This window comes from Coturnix japonica, chromosome 8, assembly GCF_054131305.1.
Source record: "Coturnix japonica strain WE chromosome 8, WE-NBRP24, whole genome shotgun sequence".
NCBI classification, from domain to species: domain Eukaryota; kingdom Metazoa; phylum Chordata; class Aves; order Galliformes; family Phasianidae; genus Coturnix; species Coturnix japonica.
The window spans coordinates 27,025,729-27,042,762 of NC_140670.1; the positions used below are offsets into that span (position 1 = coordinate 27,025,729).

Consider the following 17,034-nt stretch of genomic DNA (forward strand, 5'->3'; position numbering starts at 1 on the left):
TCTAGATTTTAAAAAATAAAAAATAAAATAAAATATGTGTTTCTCTTTTTTTTAAAAAAATTTTTTTTCTATTCTCATATTATAAATGTTTAAATATGTTTTCTTTGGTTGGGTTTGATTGTTGATCCGCAGTGAATTTATGTACGCTTACAGTTCTCCTTCACTGAAATTGTTACGTGCTGATGCCTAGGCTTAGCTTTGAACTGGTGCTACATAGAAAGACATATGCAATAGTAGTTATTTGAGTGAGTTTTTTGGTTGTTGTTTTGTTTGTTTTTTAAATTGAAATGAATATTATAAATCATATTCTGTGTTATGAGGCAAGTGCTCATCTATTTCTTATTACAGGGAAAATACAGATGAAAGTTACTTTAAACTACAGTATTCAATTCAACTTATTAATATTTCATTGAAATTTATCTGAATACTTGTGTTATTAATAGTTCTGTGCAATGTATTTCCCACTTTTATCAAGTTGTTTTTCTGGCACACTTAAGAAAAAATACAAGCATATGAATTTACAGATTAAGGGACACTATTCTGATTTCTATGTTTACTCTCATTGATTTTTATAACATTTTTTTAATTTAGTCTAAGATTCATTCTATAAATAACAAATCCATGTAGAATTTTTAAAAAGTTTTTCGAGTTTTATTATCCTAATATCATAACAATTATTTCTAAGTCTGTATGAAAGCTCATGCAAATTGACTGATAAGTACACTGTAAATATGAATCAGCTTCCTTAGAAGAGCTAAGTAGAAAGAAATACTTCACAACTGGATTAAAATTCTCAGAGGTCCAGACTTGAAGACTGATTCTTGCTTCTCCTTAAGTATTGCTGGAGAAACTTAGCTGTCTTTCATTCAGAAATGTTATCTGGATAATATTACTTTTAAGTCCCTACTTTTAAAGCCCACCGTTCTAGTCTGATGGTTTTTCCATCTATTTTAGTCCTTTATTGTTAACCTCAATCTGTTTTCCACAAGAGAAGTAGAAACTTATTGTTCATGTGTTCTGATAGTGAAAGTTTTATCAGGATGTTGAAAGTATCAAATAATTTAAGTTTTCATAGATTTCTAGGTGTAGTAATCCAGTCACTGCCAAAATCTTATTGAGTAGATTGTTTGAACTATCCTATTCCATGTATTCATGTACATGTAAGACATGATATATATGTATATGAACATAAGTCTATGTAGTTATGTCTTCCAAAAGACTTTAATTGATCTTTGTTAATACTGAAATTGAGCTTTTCTTTCACTGTTTCTATTGGTCTTTCCATTTCACTCATTGAAACCATTTTTATCCATTGGCTGTGTACTTGAGTTTCGGTATTTTTCATTCATAACAAAATTGTACTTCTCATATTTTTCCTGCTTAAATAGATGCCTCTTAAGATGTACTTTGTCTTTAGAACATCCAAATTTATGCTTTAAGACCTGGCGGAGTTTCTATTCTTCATTCCTGCCTTTTGAAGGAACAAGAAAGAGCAGGTAGATACTCTCCCACCCTCTGCCATCAAAGTTTTTCACCCTGTGCACTGAAAGAAAACGGGAAGCATTATTCTTTTATTTCATGGTCTAAAATGCTCGATGAAACATTAAGAAGAAGAACATGAACAATCTCCTCCCTGGTATTGATTGACATCTTCCCCTACCCATCCCTCCCATGGATCAGTGACATTTAAAAAAAACCACACAAATTAGGGATAGTGTTTTTAAAGAAGTAGAATATCGGAATATTGCTCAGCTGAGAGTGTTTGATCCTTGGAAGGTATAATAGTGAATTTTATCAGATTACTTCACGGCACTGTCTTTCTTCAGGAACAAACTGGAGGAGTTTGGAATGTTCTTATGGGAACCAAACTCAAATTTCTACTTACAAAGCCGGAAAACATTTCTAAGCAAGCCTGGAAATTCATGTTGAATTTGCAGAAGGCAGGATATATATGCTTGTCAATTAAAGTAAAGGAGCTCCTAAAAATTTTAAGGTTGAAAACAGTAAAGCATTTTTAGCACACTCTGTACTGTCTGCATTATATATATATATATATATATATATATATATATATATATATATATATGTAAAATATATACTCTAGGTTTTTCTCTCCTCTTTTTTCCTTCAAAGACACAGTACCTTTCTACCAGTACCTTTCTGTGAAATTTCATTAGTTAGTTCACTGGATGAAGAAGTGAGACCTGTCACTTCCTCACCAAAATGATTTGTTAGACCTCTTGCATTCTATACCCAGAGTTCACCCAAGGGACCACATACGAAGATTCAATCTAGCTCTGTTCTCCTTTTTCACACAGACACACAAGTTATATTACCCAGATCTACCAATGGATAAAATTGAAGAGAATATAATTTGATGTCTCTGTCTGTATGTTTCTTATTTAAAATGTTTCTGTGGTCTTACACTGAGAATGGTTGAAGATGAATCTGTTCATGGGTCATTGTACAGAAGTCTTGACAGGTTACCTACAGTTTTGTAGTGGCTCAAATGTTTTGTCCCTTGAGCAGCTTTTTCTGAACTGCACCACACTGCAGATAAATTTGGCATCCAAAATGATTTCTCATTAACAGCATATCAAACTTCTCTTTTGCTTGCAAAAAGTCTGCATTAATGTCACTAATACAACTCATACAGATGGGATTATAAAGCACACATCTTCTAGCTGAGGTATTTTGGCAAATATTCATCTTTCATAAGGTAAAGCAGCTGCTGATCGAATACACTGTGAACTCAGCCAGATGCTTTGGGGATTTATTGCCATTAATCCATAGGCGTGCAATGGAAGGTATACATACAGATGTCCTATTCCTCCCCCTCCACAAATACACACAAAATGCACTTATAGGCCAACACATCCTGTGCCAATATGTATATTTGTGTATGTTGGGTCAATCAATTATTTAAAATGTAATTTTATGTTTTTAAATGAAAATATTTTCAAAACATTGTCATAGTTACACAATAGAAAGAGCTATTATATTTAAAAGCACATCTTAGAATCTTATTTGCTCATGTAATACTTTGTAAATCTCTTGAAAAACTAGGAAGTAATGCATGATCGCATATTTGTGTAAAAATGTTTGAAAGCATGGTATTATATATATATAAAGTGCTTGCCTAACTTTAAAGGTTAATGTCATTCCTTTATTGGAATTTTCATATTTATATATAGCATTTCATTATACAGTCAGCTGTGCAGCATTTGCATGTCTGAGAGAATAGCATATACAAGCATAAAAACATGGAATTAGAGTGAATGCTTGCTTTGCACGGTGTGTGGGTTCTACACAACTTATTGCTTCATTTTATTAAATAAGCTTATGTTTGTTTTTTAAAAAATAAACTTTTTAGCCTTAATTTTAACATCAAGGTACTTTTATTCTTTTGAATATTCAAAGATTCTTAGAACACAAGTGATGCTGAAAGAGTCCACTTCTTAATAACAATTCATGTAATGGCTCTAAGCTCATTTCTATGGTAACCCAATAAAACCAGGAAAGTTTGGTTATGTTGATAGTTCTGATGAACATGGACAGTATGTGAATTCCAGCTAAAGCAGTTTTACTTTATATTGTTAGGACACTTGCATTTTTCAATTATGCCTTTTAGAAAATACAATAATGGCATTTTATGTATTTAATGTTGCTTATGGAATGCAATGTGTTTAGTTTAAGAATATTGCTGTATGTAGAATATGGTACTGAACATGAACCAAAGGAGACCTAGTTTTTCTCATGTGTGTAGATGTGTATGGGATTATATTATTTTCATTTCAAAGTTAACCTCTCAGATCACTTTTCCTTTTTGGTATCTTCTTGTCTGTTGCTTAGCAAATATCTTACACATCTTTATGTACTTACTCATAGACTGTGAGTAATCTTTCTGAAGTCAAAGGAGCTATTCATAGGACTAGAACCTCAACTTGTTATATTGCTCATGCTCTTCTGAAATCAATAACGCTATGACTACTTATTTCAACCGAAGACAACTAGGTCATTTATTTTAGTCTGACTTTCTGCTTTCTTTCCTACCTAAAATTTAGGTCCTTCTCTGAATGAACCTTTCAAGCGATATGCCTAGTTAGTTGGCACTAGATCTTGTCTCATGACTATAAAACACATTTCTAAACAGCTCATCCCACCCAGATTTTGCAGCATTCATTCTTACACTTAGATTTTTTGGAGGAGACTGGTTGTTTAAAGGATCCAGTGAGTCAAATCTCCTTTACTGAGAGTTAATCTTCAGTTTTATAAAACTGAGGTTGTAGTAATAGTACTGTCACTTCACAAAAATAAGTGTTATCTGATTAATTTCTATGCTTGTACTGCTCATTTTGTTTATTCTCTTTGTATTAAAATATGAAATTGTACCAGTGGCAGACTATTATACTGGAAAGTATATGGGGGGTGAGTTATATAATGTTGATCTAATACAGATATCTAAAAAACTATACAGTGCTAACAGTTACAAAAAGGACTTTGTACAACACTTACTGTTCTCTCTGAAAGTTGTCATTTTTTAGAAGTCATATGGATGTATCATTTTTTTATGTATCATAGTACCAAATACTTTGGTAAGATGATTTTATTTATTTATGTTTAACTTAATAATGAGAAATATGGTGATAGTAGAGTGTTAGATTTTGTCTTCTTTCCTGGTAACCGTTCTTGGAGCAGAAACAAAGACAAATAATCAGTTCAAGGATGTTTACCTGATCTATGAAAATCTGTTCCTCCTCATAGTTGCATGTGGACTTATTTTCTTAAATTAAGTACATGAGACTTTTTTTCAACAGGCAGATGTAAAGGAAATCCTGTTGTGGTTGTAGATAAGGCAAACAGTTTTAGCTGAGATGAGGCATTTGTGACAGCTTCCTACAGATCAGTTTCTTTATCCCACAAAAATTGAGAGAGTAGAGAAGATAACAGATGATAGGTTTATTACAAGGAAAACTGTGTGCTGTTTCTTAAAAAAAAAAAAAAAAAAAAAAAAAAAAAAAGTGTAAACTAGATAGGAGTTTTAATTATAGCTAGTACGACTAGAAGAAAAAAATTAATAACCAAAGCTCCTTCTTTATGTTTGCACAGTGTAGCTAGCCTGAAGGTCCTAAGAGGCAGGAATCAAAATAAATTAATTTCATTATGTATAATTCTTGTATATAGAATGAAGTTTTCATATAGTTACTAGTGATGGTATCAGCACTATAAATTAATAATTATGGTTTTCAGTTCAGTAGAATCTATGTTAGGAGTTCAGATTTCTGAAGATTAGAATAAAATTCTGCTGGAGATGACGTGTGTATGCATATGCTGTACTACATTAATTCCTGCTATCTTTCACAGACTCGGTTAAATCTTACCACTGATGAGGTTAAGTTTTCAAGCTAACAGGAAGAAAAAAATAATGTTATTTAAGAGAAAGTGGGGCTTAAACAAAGTGAAGAGCTTGGCAGAGCTGAAATGGTTGTTGAGCTCTATGGTCAGAGCAGTTTCTTTGGGACTAGTTGTCAACATAAGAGCATTAGGAGATTTTACAGCAAAGTACCTGTCAGCAAAAAGCAGCAGACAGAGAGAGAGGCAGTCTGCAGTGGGGCTCTGAGAAGAAGCCAAGAGAGTTTCTCTTGAATTTCTGAGATGAAAAGATATCTGAAGTCATTTCCACAGCATAAAGCACCAAAACATTAAAAAAAAAAAAAAAGAGCAGGTGTTGAATGTTGGTTCAAAGTGGCAAGACTCTTCTATACATTTGTATTTCCTCTGTTTGTAGTTTCTTGCTTTTTCTTTTGTTGTTGTTGTCCATTGAATCACAAACAGTGCTCTATAAGAAAGAAGTGAGTGGATTAAGGAGCAAACACTAGAAATGCTTGGAAACTTGGAAGAACTCTGTTATGAACAGAGTGAAGAAGTTTGAAAGTTTGAATTAAGGGAAATGCAAATGCTCCTCTTTGCTTCCTTCTGAGCTTTCCAGGACTGGAGCTAATTATTGGCACTGGGTTACCACCATTGGCTCAGGTGCCTCACCTGTGGCATGAGAAACATGAAGGAGAAAAGAGAATGGAGTTGCCTTTCCTTCAAAGAGCAGGGAGGCAACTCCAAGTCCAAACTTAGGAGAGATATGGCATTGCTCTCTCACTCTGCTCTTCCTTTGTACCTGAAGTTTTATTTATTTCTAGTTAAATCTTAATTGTGTTTTCTGAAAGTTATGTCAATTCATGGTAACAATGCTTCTGATTGTTAATGTGTGGCCTGGCCTATAGACAGTTGATGCTGATATTATTAGTGTTCTTTCATAAAGCACATCTCTTCAACAAAATTTCGGCTTCTCCATGCTTGTACATGAAATATGCAGTTGTGGGTTTTTTTCTCAGAGATGTTATTTAGATAGATTTTTGTATATGCACAATTAAATGGTTGTGAAGAGAGTTTAATATCATACTTCACTTTCTTTTCCAAAATGTTTGCATTTTGTACCCAGCATGGATAGTATGTGCCTTCTAGAATAAATGCATTGAACATGCATTTGTCAATCACATTGACAATGTATAGTGTCTTCAAAACATCTTTTACATTTTTACTTATATAATAGTTCCCTGCTAACTTCGAGCTTTAATGCAATTCAGTGCAAAAGGAATGCAGTAATCAGTAGAACCAGAAATTAGTTGTTAATTTTACCAGAGTATTTTTTTCAGTGTCTGTGCTATTAAATGGTTTACTATCTCAGCAGATTCTCTTCATGGTTGTGAATGTCAGTATGGCTGCTATGCCAGACTCTGTGGGGAAATTCTGTGTTTTTTGTACATGTTTGTTTATACAAATATTATACAAACATTCCTTGGTGTCATTGCTGGGAGCAAGCCATGGCCATACAGTTCATTTGGCTTCTCTCCTTTCTCTGGGTTAAAGGAAAAAGCAAGTAGGCACATGATGACAAGATCAGCATATATGTCCTTATTTATTGAGATATCTGTTCTTAGAAACACTGGAACCGTAGGCTGAAAAGAAATATCTTCAGAGGAAACCATGGGTGTACAGCACAGTCCACAAAAATGTAGAACAGTTGTTCTTTCTGAAGAATATAACGATGCAGTATCCTTCCTGCAGCTATAGTTTTTACTACTCCAACTGTTTGCAAACAATAGTTGAGAAATAGCGTAACCTAGTATAAACTAAGCTCATTATGCTTATTTTCAAGAGATAATTAATAATTAACATACAACCTTTGGCTTTCCTTTCATCTTTCAAGTATTGACAGAAGTCACATAAAAACATATTATGTGTGGAAAGAATGCTTTGAAATGCAAAACTTAATTAAAATTAATGCAATGTTATTTTAGGACAGTTGCATGGTAGCAGTAGTTCTATAGGGAATATGAATAGTTGAACAGATCATTATTTTTCATCTGTGCTGTTCAATTTATGCACAAGTCATTTTGGGAAAATAAAATACATTTGATTTTTTTTTTTTTTTTTGGTTGGTATTTGTTGGATTGAGTGCAACATTAAAGCCAGTTAAATTGTAATATCAGTAAATTACTCTAGACTGCTTTACCAATCAATTGAATCACATGAAATTAATAAAAATGAAACCTCGATAAACCTTGTAGGTTGAGCTTTTTTTGGTGCTCTGTGCTCTACAAACATTTTGACTCCAAGTTAATTAGACTTACCATCTCTAAATAGCTGTAGCCTGTTTGCCTTTTGTATCTGTGCAGCCACAGTCAAAAATACTTCTGAAAACAGGCAAGGAGGCATGTCCCGTGCAGGAGAAATTTAGGTTTCAAAGACTGTTTGTTTAATGATTTTATGGGTTCCCTTGTGAAATTTACTTCACTGATGGGGCAGTCTGTTTCTTTACCTGTAGGAATAAGCAAGTTGTACAGGTCTTTTTTATATGCTTGCCATTACCCATGTCATTGATCTTATTTGGGGAGCTTATTTGCATGGCTGTTTTGCTTTATTTTCCAATAATCCTGTTTGTACCTAGGCATCTTATTTAGGAATCTGTCATTTCAGGCAAGAAAAATAAGTGAATTGAACACTGAATGGCTCACTTAATTGCTATCATGGTGCACTACTGATAATCAGAGGTACAGACATGTACTGAAGTACATACAGACTGTTAGATTCAGTGTTATATTTACTGTAAGTGTAAATATTTTAAAAAATTAAGAAAATATGAATCTCTTTTGTTTCATATTCAGATTAACCAATAGCAATCATCCATTTCTTATGTTTGTATAAGTATGATAATAATAAGTGATACTGATAATACTCTTTACCATGATTGTTTGCCTTCACAAATTTAGGGCAAAATATTTCCAGAATAGAGATGAGAACACATTTCAGAAATGCTGTACCGAGTTATGTGACCTGAGAGTGTCAGACTCACCACATTTTGGCTTAATACTTTAACTGTAGCCATTAGTAATATTCCTGAACTTGTTCTCTTTTTTTTCCCCATTCTGATGGAAATGAAATATTCACTTCTAATGGTGTTAATGACTAAATCACCCAGGTGTGAAATGTTCAAATTTCACCTCTAGTTAGAACATCCAGTATACGGTAAGCTCATGGAATGCAGTGATCATAAATCACTTCGGTAGAAAGGGAGGAAAATGGAAGCCAGAGAATTATGAACAGCAAATTTCCCAAAACATCCTTGAACAAGATTGGAAGCCAGTTCTTTTTTTGGGAATAAAATCGCATGAAAAACATATGCTAAGTCCTTTAGAAAGGAGGGGAAAACATCCCATGTTTGTACAGTTGGGCATCGTAAGTGATTAACAGTCTGTCACATAAGAGCTGTGGAGTGGGTGCAAAGCTGGTCAGAAAAGCATACTTAGATATTCACTGTCAGTAAAATGAGTCATTGGCTGCAGGTTAACCTCGGTTATTTGTCATAGCTCTAGAAGTTGTCAGTGTTTTTATTAATGACCTGAGTTACACAGTTAGTGAACATATCTATTAAATTTGCAGATCCAATAAGGTAGGTCACAGGAGTGCTGTAGGCAGCATTAGAGCTTAAAATAATCTTTACAAATTGGAGAGAATATCTGTATTGGTGAATGCAAGGTTTTTTTTTTTATCTGGTAGAAATAATAATCTTCACAAAAACAGCGTGAAGAAAAAGCTGACTGTGCTACAATTCGATAGAACTGATCGATGGCTTAGAAAGGTTCACAAACTAAGTGTGAGTCAGCAGCAACCTGGTTACAGAAAAGGAGAATATGACGGATTTGGTAGATTATATCATCTCTAAGACACTGAGTGTTAGTGTAAACTTAACTGGAGCACTGTGTCTGGTTTTAACATTTAAGTTCAGAAAGTTACTGGAAACAGGAAAGGTAGAAAGCATTTGTGAAAGGATAGCAACTGGAAGGTATGGGTATCTATAGTTGCACAGTGCAGAGGGACATACAGAGGAGTGGAAACAGTCTTGAATGTAGAGAGTGGAATGATGCATTTGTCATATCTGTTGTAGAGAGGACAAGAAGTGAGGTGGTTGTGTTGCAGCAATGAGTGTTCAGGTGACACAAAGAATTTTCAATGACACTAAGTTTGTAATGATAAAGATAGTGTTGCACTGGAATTGATTGCCTTAGAGATCCCAGAGACTCTCACTGGAATATTTTAAGATGAGGTATGACAGGAATTACATGTCAGACCTGTCTTTGGAAAGTGGTTGATGGTCTCCTGAAGTCGTCTTCAACCGTGTGACCGTATGATTAAGAACAGTGGTGTTTTTATTTAGTGTGCTTGTTATTAGGTGATATGAAATTCCAGCAGTATTCATCTAATTTCATAAACTTTCTCTTGTAAGTCTCAAGTAATCTCAAATTTATGAAAGGAATTTGGATTTTCTTTTTCAGTACTGAGCATGATTTAAAGAGATCCTTGAAAGAGAACAGCTTTGAAACACTGAAAGTACTGCAGTAATAGTACCTGCACTATTTAAAAATGTACACAAATTTGATGTTTACACTTTCATTGCAAAACAGTGTCCCAAATGATAGTAAATACAAGTAATTAGCCGTAAGTTCAGTTGTTTATCCTTTGAGAAGACTTTTAAGTGGCAGCATTCTTCTTCTTTAATCTCTAATGCATAAATGTAGTCTTTGATGTTATTGATGTTGCATATCGTGGTTAAAAATTTCAATATCTCAGAAAATTAAGGTCACAACTAGCCCCTTATGTTTTGCACTGCTTATGTTTGTGTCCAACTTGCATTTTTTGATTTCATGATTTGAACAGGACAAATTGTTCTGGATCCGACAGCCCACCCATCATGTCGTGATACTGGCTTCTGTGTAAGAGTGGCAAGCAAAGCAAGGTGGCTTATTTGGGATTAGAACTGAAAACCATACACAGACCAGAAATTGAGGAGTTGGTTTTATTTTCACCATTTTTTCTGTAATATATCTTTTTATAATCATTCTGGTTCTCCATCTGCTGAACCAGTTTCACAGGTCTTTAAAATGCATTTGCATATTTTTTACAACAGCACGTGTATAGAATGCTTATCAGAAGTAATAACTTCTGCATCTTTGTGAGCTCTGCATTCCTATAACCAATGGCAGAAGATTTATCTATCCTGCAGATGGACATTGTATTATATTTCCACTGCTTTCAGACTGGCTTGTTTCCTGACCTGAAGCTGAAGTAATTTAAATACATTTCCTTCACATAGCCAATGCTTTGCTCTAAACTTTGGCTTTCCTTATCTCTTGAGTCATTGATACATTTTATGTAAAAACATACAATTTGAGGGAAACATACAATTTCAGAGGGAGAACTGAACTGAAATGAATATGATGTTGGTTAGGACATCTGTGCTGTTGAAATACAGTATTGGGGACATCATCAATATTTGAATATGTAATTATTTTTTCCATGTTATTTCTGCCTAAAAACTGGTTGTTTTGAGGAGAAAATTTGGATCAAGCATAGTCTGATCTGAGCTGCATTATAGCCTGATTAAGTTGTGTGAAATTGTTTTACCTCTAGAAGTAAAGAATGAATAAAACACTTAAAATTTGCTATTTATGTATATATTTACTTTTGTATGTCTAGTTACAAGGAAATTGCTAATTGAATTTAATATAATAATGTAGACACTTATTTCCAAACAACTGTTTTGACAAGGATGTTTATCTACAGGCTGAAAATTCACTTTTAGTAGAACACAAACAGCTTCATTAAGATTATTATTTTTTTTAAATGAAAGTAAGTATATATTTAGAGCATAAAGAAGTAAGGTGATTAATTTATAATGTAAGGAAAATAGGATATATAAAGATATTGTTTGCCATCTAAACAGTAAACAGCTTTTTCTAGTAGTTGGTACAGTGACAAATTCACGAGTAAAGAGTATAAAGTTCTCATTCACACCTAAGACTTACAAAGAGTTTATGTCCCCCTCCTTTGCCACCGTCTCAGTCAGGTCAGTCTGATACCATTATTTCAAGAAACTTCTATGAAGAATCTAACCCAAATTATGTTACAAGGTGGCATTTCTGCTACTATTTTGAGCTTTAATTTGTCATTGCATTTCAATTGCTGAGCTCGAACCTCCAATGTCTCTACATCTCATGTGGATATTTGCTATTTATGGAATTTCTCATTCCAAGAATAAGGGAAGTGTTGTTGGTATGTTTTGGTTCTTTCCTTGTCTTGTTTGGTTGTTTCCATTATAAGCCACAGTATGTATTTACAAAATATGAGCTTTACTTTTCTAATCATAATGAATAGAAGCCTCAGGCAACCTGTTGTCCTGTACTCCACGTGAGAAGTTAGTGTCAGTGTTCACAAGTTTTCTCTGATCAAGTTTCTCATAGGCTCAGTCCCTCCATGGGACTTTGGATGAGGCAACCTATTTTAAGGTGAGCAGAAAGAATATATCTTTCCGTAGTTTGCTATATAAATGTGGCACAAATCTATAGTACGCAAATAAAGAATGTACAGGCATAACTTCAACTATTCATGGAAAATTAACATATTTCTTACTGTCTAATGGTGCTGAAACTCCGTTCTTTAAAATGATGTGGCTTGCTTTAATCTAGCTAGTGTTATGCCCCACCACAGTAATGCGTATGCACCTTCAAGCTTTTGAAGATTAGGATACCCAACTGCTGCAATATGAGATGAACATAGTGGCTTCACATTAGAGCTATTGTGTACCTCTCTCTGTTTTGCTTTTCATCAGGTGAGTGTGGTATTTTGAAGAATTCCTTACAGTTTCTAGTTCTCACCTTTCCCAAACTGTATTATATTTAAGACAGAGAACAAAAACATATTCTATAAATATATATTTTTACAAAGTAAAAAGATATTCTTATAATCTTTCATTCATAATTCACTTTGATTTTCATACCTCAAAGTGCTTTAAATCAGCTTTTGATCTTCATATTTTTTTTAAAACAATTAATCTAGTAATTAAGTGAACAAAGGGAAAAGGTAAGAAAGTAAAATTGTTTATGAAATACAGGGAATCCAATGAAAGTGGTTTTTTAAAATCTTGTTAAATTAGAATGTTTTTGCTCAAAAAAAACCCCACCTCCCCACTGTGACACCACCCCCCCTTACTCACATAAAAGTTTATCAAGTGGTGCTTATGTCCTTTTGATAATAATGAACCGTTTTCTGAAGTTCTGGAGAGTTTCACTCTTATTCTGGCTGTTAGGAATATTTAATACATCTCATTAATATACTTGTGGAGTTTCTTCTTCAAGATAAATGTTTGTCGAATCCTAAGTGAAGGTGCCTTTGATGTTGAATGGCTGGCACTTGTGATAACAAGGAAGTAACTTGTGCCAATTGAAGTATCATTGTGTCTGGGAGCAGGTCATTGTTATGTGCGTGTGAGGCCAGCATACTTAGTGCAAGGCTCTAAGGAGTCTTTGTAGCTATCCACGTTTGGTCCCAGTGGTTAAATAAGGGAAAAAATACATCTTCCTGGCGTCTCAGGGAGTTTATAATGTACTTTTATTCAAATTAGAATCTCCTTGTTTAGGGAGCGTCTTTCAGTTTTGATGCCATGTTGTATTTAACAGGAAAAAAAAAAAGTTTATAAAAGTATTATTTAAAAAAAAAAAAAAAAAAAAAAAAAAAGCACAAAGAAAACATGCAACAAATCCAGAATTATTTTCTTTCCATTCTTTCCATATCAAATATCATTCTCTCAGAAAGTAAACATTTTCAACTTTCTCTTTTTCATTCTTTTCTTCTTTCCCTATAAATTGCTAAGTTTCCCTAGAAAGCTTCCTTTACGTATAACATTAAACAATAATGATGCTTCTTTCATGTTTAACTGAAGTTGAGTTGCACTTTTGCACTTAGTATTTTCTTAGGTAAACGTAAGAATGCACACTTTATCTGCCCTTTACTCAGAGGTTTTTCAGAAGACAAGGTAGCTATTGGCAAGCTTTTCCGTGAGGAGCCTCTCAAAGTAAGTGATAAATTCATTTTCTTATAGTATTATTCTGCCAGAGAATGAGGGGAAAAAAGGTTTTAAAAGGCACTTAAATTCAACTTGTATCTTTCTTCCCTTGTCCTCCTGATTTTGGTAATGTAGCCGTTTCCTATGGTTTTCTCCATTTTCTTTCCCTCTCACATCTCATACACGTGTTTCTCCTTTCCGTCCATTTCTATTTTCCTTTGGTTATATTTTGTCAGCACTTGAATATGCTCTTATGAAATACATCTCCGCTGTGTTGTGTTTTTGTTTAAATTGGCACTTCTAAAAGGTTAGGCCTCTGCCTTTTGGCTGTTATAGCTGAACTCTGTTGTCAAAAGAATTTCTCTAGATTGATGACTCTATAAAGTAATGCTTTTGCCTGAGTATGTTGTTGGTATATAATAATCATTAAACTACATCTTGGGTGTGTAAATGACCATACAAAGGGTTTAAGAGGATTGACGGGGTAGTGCAGTGCAACTTGGTGTAGTGGAGGAGAGAAATTGCTGCAGTGCAGTGCAGTATTAACATCTTGTGCCAAGACAGTACTTTCCCCACTTTCCAGGGACTATGCAGGAAGAGAAATGGGAAACAGAGGATGATTAACCTCTCTAAATTTCTACATGAACATATAGGGCTCACCTCGGATCAACGTCAGTTGAGCGTAGCTACAACACATGGGCTATGATTTCTAGGTTTGAAACAAGCAAGTTCCAATAGGGAGGGAATTGTACAATAATACCTTTTCTTTCTTTCTTTCTTTCTTTCTTTCTTTCTTTCTTTCTTTCTTTCTTTCTTTCTTTCTTTCTTTCTTTCTTTCTTTCTTTTCTTTCTTTCTTTCTTTCTTTCTTTCTTTCTTTCTTTCTTTCTTTCTTTCTTTCTTTCTTTCTTTCTTTCTTTCTTTCTTTCTTTCTTTCTTTCTTTCTTTCTTTCTTTCTTTCTTTCTTTCTTTCTTTCTTTCTTTCTTTCTTTCTTTCTTTCTTTCTTTCTTTCTTTCTTTCTTTCTTTCTTTCTTTCTTTCTTTCTTTCTTTCTTTCTTTCTTTCTTTCTTTCTTTCTTTCTTTCTTTCTTTCTTTCTTTCTTTCTTTCTTTCTTTCTTTCTTTCTTTCTTTCTTTCTTTCTTTCTTTCTTCCTTTCTTCCTTTCTTCCTTTCTTCCTTTCTTCCTTTCTTCCTTTCTTCCTTTCTTCCTTTCTTCCTTTCTTTCTCTCTTTCTCTCTTTCTCTCTTTCTCTCTCTTTCTCTCTCTTTCTCTCTCTTTCTCTCTCTTTCTCTCTCTTTCTCTCTCTCTCTCTCTCTCTCTCTCTCTCTCTCTCTCTCTCTCTCTCTCTCTCTCTCTCTCTTTCTCTCTCTTTCTCTCTTTCTCTCTTTCTCTCTCTCTTTCTCTCTCTCTCTCTCTCTCTCTCTCTCTCTCTCTCTCTCTCTCTCTCTCTCTCTTTCTCTCTCTCTTTCTCTCTCCCTTTCTCCCTTTCTCCCTTTCTCTCTTTCTTTCAACAGGGATATAAATAACTTAAAAGCATATACTCTCTGAAAATGTTTCAGATATCAATAAAGGGCAAACATCATAAAGTATCTGTCAGTGGATCTGTAAAGGATATACTTTTAATTCTCCAGAAATATTTCACTTGCAGGAAGCTGTTTGAAATAGAAGAAATAACTATTCAGATCCCTAGATGGTTATTTACATTTGACATTTTTTTTTTTTTTTTCATTTAAAAATATCTACATGTGGCATTTTATTAATGCTTTTAATTTTAAAAGTTGTATCCTTGTTATTGGTACTTAGAACAGAATATGGAATAAAGCAGGAATTAATAAAGCAAACTGTAATACATGGCTTAAATAAGAAAAAACAGTTACAATTGCTTCACATGAACTTCAGACACAGCTGGCAACTTAAGAATATTTCTTTGAAGTCAGTGCATTTTTGGAGAAGTACAGGTGAAATAGAAAATGCAGAAAGCTCTCTTCCCATCATTTTGTTTGATGTTCAGGATAAATTTGTAGGCTGTTACCTATTTTATCCGTACGTTTTTGCCCATGGTTATTTACTTCTGCAATTTAACATGCTTGAACGTAGAAATTTATCTGCCAGTTCTGGTGTCTTGGTGACTATCCTACACATGCAGAGATTGCATTTGCAGGTGTGAAAGGACAGCTGAGGCTGGCAGGTGGCTTGCATTGCTTTCTGGGGTTGCATGCCTATATCCACTGAAGAAACCAGTGCCCCAGACTTGGCTTAGATTCCAGATTTTAGATCAGAGGAATTGTGTATTACAAAAAGTAGCATAAACTGAGAGTAACGTGTTGCAAGATTCTTGCCATAACTACTTAACTTTGTATGTCTGTCTGCATATACAGACACAGGTATTCTTAAAAATGCAAAATAAGCCTATCATCCAAACCACCACCAACATCAAAAAAACAAGATGAATGGTCTGAGGGTCAGCAGAAGTAGCTGTTACCACACATAAAGCCTTCAGAATGCACTTCAGAAGTCAGAAAAATTTTGTGTGTCTTGTGTAGACATTGCCTGACTATGTGAGGAGATATGGTAAATGAAGGACTGTAAATTCTCAGGGGAGTAAGTTCTGTGGCAAATTCAGCCACTGTAGAATAACAGTTATGTTTGTCAATACATCTGAAACAAAAACATCTGAGATGTCCTCTTAGTCAGATTCTATCTATATAACTATGCACACTCTAAACAATAATAAATACAAAAAAAAATAATTCTACAATGCACTATGGATATATACATATATATTTTTTTAATCACATAGCATTATTTTAAAAGAACACGAGTGAAACTTACCTGTGCATCAGACATTGCGATACCTGCAGCGTTGTTTTGTGCTGTCCTGTATTAATTCTGGCATGTGCTTCTTCTAATTCTAACCTTTGGAATGAAATCTACGAATATTTGTTACAGATTTCAAAGCTTTCAGGTATTTTTTTGGTACTTAACGTTTTAAGTTTAGCAATAATTGTCATTTTTCTTTTAGTGCAGAGAGTCAGTCTGTGTCAGATAATATTTTGTTTTGTGTCTCTTTGTAAACGAATAGTTTGAGACACACAATCTCGAAACCTTCAAAATTTGACATCTCTGAAAACTGAAGACCTGTTTATCCTTAAAATGAGATGGAGGTATCAAAGGCAGCAAATTCCCAGTTTGCTGTCAATGTTCATGTCTGCTTACTCTGTTCCTCTTATCAATTGCCCACAAGTGAAACCAAGTTTCTTTGAGGTTACTATAGGACACAGAATTATGTATAATACTTCTGTCCAAAATTAGTGAAAGTACATGAATAAGGTTCTAATGACGTCTGTGAGTTTTGGATTCTGCCTCCTTCTCTGGACTGATGCCCTCACCACCTTTCACATCAATATCACATATACTTTCTCATATATTTCAGACAATGATAACAGCACTATAAAAGAAAAAGAACACTGACATCATAGAAAATTATGACATTATTCATTGGTAGGCAGGACTCTAACTGTTACTGTGCTCTTTGTGCCTGTAGCTGAATGAAATGTCATCATCTAAGTATCCTAAAACG

At 34.0% G+C, this 17,034-nt stretch overlaps 1 protein-coding gene across 8 annotated transcripts in view; it reads left to right on the forward strand.

The window, feature by feature from the left end:
* ATRNL1 (attractin like 1) overlaps nucleotides 1-17,034 on the forward strand; it is a 402,227-nt gene that overhangs the window by 208,667 nt on the left and 176,526 nt on the right. The window lies entirely within an intron of this gene.